The sequence below is a fragment of the Cheilinus undulatus genome, linkage group 14 (genome assembly GCF_018320785.1).
Source record: "Cheilinus undulatus linkage group 14, ASM1832078v1, whole genome shotgun sequence".
NCBI classification, from domain to species: Eukaryota; Metazoa; Chordata; class Actinopteri; order Labriformes; family Labridae; genus Cheilinus; species Cheilinus undulatus.
Window position 1 is genome coordinate 18,681,714 of NC_054878.1, and position 6,015 is coordinate 18,687,728.

Below are 6,015 nucleotides of genomic sequence, written 5' to 3' on the forward strand. Positions count from 1 at the left end.
CAAAACAATACTGTGGCCTATGCTTAGCTTGCAGCACAAACCAGGTTTAGTTGTGCTGGATGCTGATAGCAATGACAGCATTTCTTTATTAAATGAGAGGCAAAAAACACAATGAATGCTTTTCTTGGCATTGAAGATGTTTCTTCAGTTCCCCCCAGTCGGGCTAGCCATGAGTTTTATCCACCATCAAGCTCGACCGCTAGAAACAACGACAGCACCTTACAGCTGAGCTTATGTTACTTAGCAGAGCTGCTTGTATGCACTACCTTATTTGATCCTGTTGCTCTGATTGGCCCGTAATGCATGTGACAAACAGAACATCTGTCCAGTCCCTTCCTGAGAATTTTTGAAACGCCCTGCTTTTCCAAATCACTTTGTATGAGAGGTTTCCCAGCTGAATATGAAACATATCCATGCAATAGATACATGAAATAGCCTAGCTGGCATGTGAGGTTACAGAAAACATACTTGGGAATATGAAAATACGGTTTGGCTTTAGAGGTTTGGATAAGCACACTGCATAGATACTGTGTATAAAATATTCTGTATGATATGTTTCAGTGGATTTGGCACAAGCAAATAATTGAAAGCAAAATGAATAAATTGATTATGAGAAATGTGTCAGCTCTATTGATCTACAAAGCAGTCATCTAAGGAAGGCAGCAGCCCAAATAACAGTACAGTCTCTCAGCGCCAACTCCAAACCAAGAAGCAAACTTACCCAGTTCCAAAACGTAGCAGCAGATTCAGCAGCACTCAATAAAAAACATCTGCATCACTCCTCAGCCTCCTTTCATCTCTAGAAGGTAATGCTGATGTTCATTTTACTTTGGCTTTGAAATTTTCTCTTTCATTTCAGCAGCCTGATTTTCCCTAACAGAGCTCCAGCACCTTGTCTCTGGTATTGTCTGTTCATGCTGTTTCAGTCTGTGTAGGCACTTCAAACTACAATAGGTTGACATATAACTGCATAATCAAGTGTGATCTTCTTGGATTAATATCCAAGAGTTTCCCTAGTAAAACTTATCACAAACAAATATCTTAAAAAGTGAACAAGGATTAGATGCTTAACAAAGAATCCAAAGATCATAATACAAAATCGCTGAGGTAGCAGGAAATGCAAAGTGTGACATGTTCAAACTGGGACTTTATATTTACATGCCACCACAAGGTATGCAACGGGCAGACAATGAAAGGGCAGTATCAGGTAAAGAAAAAAGGCTGGAGTGTTTTATGTGTAGAGTGATTTGAAGAAAGCTTTTAAGAAAGGAATTAACATGAAGCCCATTGACCTTGACCTCTGACCTCTAGGATCGAAAAAGATAATCCTTGAGTCAGAGTATTTGTGGAAAGCTTGAAGAAAATCCCCTCAAGGGTTATTGATATGTTATATTCACAAGAATGACCAGGACATACACTATCTTGCCAAAAGTATTCACTCACCCATCCAAATACATGAAATCAGGTGTTCCAATCACTTCCATGGCCACACGTGTATAAAATCAAGCACCTAGGCATGCAGACTGTTTCTACAAACATTTGTGAAAGAATGGGTCACTCTCAGGAGCTTAGTGAATTCCAGCATGGTACTGTGATAGAGTGCCACCTGTGCAACAACTCCAGTCGTGAAATTTCCTCGCTCCTAAATATTCCACAGTCAACTGTCTGTGGTATTAGAACAAAGTGGAAGTGATTGGGAACGACAGCAACTCAGCCACCAAGTGGTAGGCTACGTAAGATGACAGAGCGGGGTCAGCGGATGCTGAGGCGCATAGTGCGTAGGTCGCCAACTTTCTGCAGAGTCAATCGCTACAGACCTCCAAACTTCATGTGGCCTTCAGATTAGCTCAAGAACAGTGCATAGAGAGCTTCACGGAATGGGTTTCCATGGCTGAGCAGCTGCATCCAAGCCATACATCACCAAGTGCAATGCAAAGCGTCGGATGCAGTCGTGTAAAGCACAACACCATTGGACTCTAGAGCAGTGGAGACGCGCTCCCTAGAGTGACGAATCGCACTTCTCCATCTGGCAATCTGATGGACAAGTCTGTTGCCAGGAGAACGGTACTTGTCTGACTGCATTGTGCCAAGTGTAAAGTTTGGTGGAGGGGGGATTATGGTGTGGGGTTGTTTTTCAGGGCTGGGCTTGGCCCCTTAGTTCCAGTGAAAGGAACTCTGAATGCTTCAGCATACCAAGAGATTTTGGACAAGCCCATGCTACCAACTTTGTGGGAACAGTTTGAGGATGGCCCCTTCCTGTTCCAACATGATTGTGCACCAGTGCACAAAGCAAGGTCCATAAAGACATGGATGAGAGAGTTTGGTGTGGAGGTCAGAGTCCTGACCTCAACCTGATAGAACACTTTTGGGATGAATTAGAGCGGAGACTGAGAGCCAGGCCTTCTTGTCCAACATCATTATGTGACCTCACACGGCACTTCTGGAAGAATGGTCAAAAAATTCCCATAAACACACTCCTAAACCTTGTGGAAAGCCTTCCCAGAAGAGTTGAAGCTGTCCCCTTCATGGACTCTGTCATCATGTATTTTTGCATTTTGCATGTTTAATCGTACCATAGAAGGAACAAAATAACAGAAAGAACATTTTTTTAATTCACTGGTTGCCATAGTGTCCACCAGAGAAATGAGAATTACAATGTAGAACTGACTGTAAGATGTTGCAGATATTCCCAATTTTACTGTACCTTTAAGACAATTTGGCTAAAGCCGGTTACACATCGCCGTGCTGTAACTACCCTGAAAACCACCTCCCTGCTGGAGGAGTCCCCCAAAATGCCGAGCGTTTTTTAAAGCGGCTGCTGCCACCGAGGTACGAGGTGGCAATGATGTAGAGCTGCTTCGGTGAACATCACAGCAGAGCCCTGCCACAAGTCCATCACAATCCCCCCCCCTCCCCAAAAACACGTAGAATACCTCACGATCTCTGTACATTAATATGTATAATGTACTATAAAACGGAGGGAAAAATACGGTTCTGTCATCAGAATAATTCCCCCTAGAAAATAAGTTTCAGTGGTTGGTTCCACAATTTTTCTTCTGGTTGTCTTTGTACGACCGTGTTGTAGAGCTCAGGAACATTACCTCCATTGTTTGCTTTGACCCGTGAAGCCTGCTATTTCCGGGTTCTCTCCCTCCTTTGATAGGATTGGCGGCTGCAGCCAGAAAGTTCAGCACGCTGAACTCCGAGCGGCAGGGCAAAATCTGTGCGCGTTCACATGGGTGGCAACCGCTTCTGGGTCCTACCACTGCGGTTAAAACTGCCTCCCATCGGCCGCCCTTCCCTCATTAAAATGACTGAAGGCGGAGTGTTGCCGCACGGCGGTGTGTAACCAGCTTTAAGATGATTATAACTTGTGGTTATTTGACATGATTTTAAAGCCCCTTACCGTGACAGCGCTGCAATAAAGCTCCACCGTCTGGAGACTTGCAACATTCATACTGATACTATGACAGAGTAAGGTTTCTTGTGCCTCTCTGTCAATCACAGTGCATTTTGACTTTGCAGGGAAAAAAAAAAGCGCAAACAGAAAGAGCTGCCCTCCCCCACTTGTTTCGCTTGTTCCTTTTATGCTTCTGTTATGCCTCTTATACACTTCTTTTACACCTCTGTTATGCCTCTGTTACAACCTCCAAAGAGAAGGGAACACTTCATCCCTCTGTTACACCTCTGTAATATCCATATTGAATGCAAAACACCTCAGGGGGGTAAATATCATGGCTCTAACTGGGCTAATGAGTCTGGTACTAATGCCAGTACTGGTATTAGCTATGAACTGCCTAAAATGTGGTAGCAGGAATAGGCGAGAATTCAAGTCAATTATAAATAGGTTTTGAGAGGCAGAAGCTGCGTCTATAGGGACTTAAGTTTGGAAATGAAGTGCCACTGTTTCAAGTCCCAGTATGGACTGAAGTGTAGAAATTGGAACTGTTTGTCTTAGAGTTGCCAGTTCACTTCTCAGGAACTGCTAAGTTGACGTTTAACAAGACATGGAATATCCATAGAGTATTAACCACTTCTAAATTCAGAGTATACCCACTTCTAACTAGTATATAAATTAAGAGTATACCCACTTCTGCATGCCCCACTACACCACTAGTGTGCAGGATGTGGTTGATACTCAGGGCTATGTACTCCAATCTATATCTGGAAGGAAGAAGTGGTATCTGAACATCTAAGTAGAAATGCATCATTTGTAAAAATAAAGGGCCAATGTCATACCAATGTTTTTAAAGTAAATGAAGCTGATGGCCGACACCAATGGCCATGTTCCTTTTCAGTTGTAAGTAAGTTCTTTCACTCTAGTAGAAATAGTAAATGATGGCACATGCAGTTTTTGGTCAAGTGTGAACTGTAGAGGTTGAGAACTCTTTCTATGTAAAAACTTTTGACTGGCCTTCTGACGACAGAGGTTCTTGTCTACATGAAAATCTAAATATATCCTGTCTTGTTCCTCCTCTGAGCTATGACGGCTGCGAGGCAGTGGAGGGTCGGAGTGTGAAAGGATGACATGCGTCCAGTGGAGATGCTCTCATCAGCGGATCTCAGCTGCACAGAGTTTGAGGCTCAGCCGCTGACTCATACCAGTCCACATGACTTCACACACTGATGCTCGCTGATAACGTGCCGGGATTAGGGACGCTGTGTGTGTCGATATGGGAGTGTGTACACGATTGTGTGTTTGTGTGCTGTTCTCAGGCCTAAGATCCGTGGAAAAGCCACAGATATGCACACCCCATACAGCCGCTGATTCTTGCTGGTAGCACCCACCAGCAGCTATGTGACCGGGTTTTAGAGCGGGTGTGTGACATTGGTTCCCAAACTGAGGGCTGGGACATGCCTACAGGATTGCAACATGAATTCAAAGGGTCACGAGATGTTTAACAGGAATAAACAGTCCTTCCACAAAAAATGGGGAATAGTTTTTAAACATAAGTTTATCTGCTGTTCTTTTCATGACAGTTCTTGTTGTTCAAGGTCAAAAGCCACACAGACTACAGAAGATGCAGGCTTTATCAACTTTGGCAAGAAAGGGTTATAAACTTTACTGTAAATCACTGAAGAAAGAGACTGAAAGTAAAATTCAAAGGTTGGCAATAAGATTGCTGTGCACTGCAAAAAAAAATCCAAAATTAAGTTGATCAAAAATAGAGACTTGAAACACTACGCATCTCCTAATGGTATTAAAGGGTAAAGGGGTAAAAGCTTTTTTCCCTGGTTGCATATTTTTCTCAAAGCCTTGAAGACATTAGCAGGAAAAAGTATGAGCAGATAATACTGTCAAAGCCTCTCATAATCAGATGTGCGACTCACTTAAAGTGACACTGAGTTTGATCTAATAAATCACTCAGTGAGCTGAAGGTAATCCCCCTAATCTTCTTCTTTTCATTAATTTTCTTCTGTCTTATTGTTTCATTATTTTAATTCTTTCCTTTTTATCAGCTCTTCTTTTAATTCAAAGACTATAATTTGCCTTTTTTCTCTCTGGGGTCTCTTCATAGAGAATTACAATGTTAATGCAAATGCACATTGTATTTAAACAATTAGGGCAGTGCAAAGTGAAGGATTGGCTACTTATTTTTGTCTATAATTATATTTCATGTGCTGAATGTTGCTACTTATATGTTAGTATGCATTTTTTAGGTGAAGCATCTGATTGGTGCACCTACTTTTGATGCACAGTAACAATAAAGGTCTTCTGATATTGAATGATGTATGTTTGATTTTGATCATAAATTATACTGCTCACATTTCCACTTTTCCCAAGGAGATAATATAAATAAACTGTTGACAAGTCCTTAGACAAATACAGTGATTGGCATGTGCGAGATGAGCTGTCACATATTTCTTTTTCAAGGACAGCCTAACAAGAATGCCTGGAGAAATTTACTGATATGTCAATAAGAGGGCATCAAATCTTGTCTACTACAGGCTCATGTACTATACCCTACTTGTAACATGTCCAATTTTATGCTAAATGAATTCTACTGGAAATCA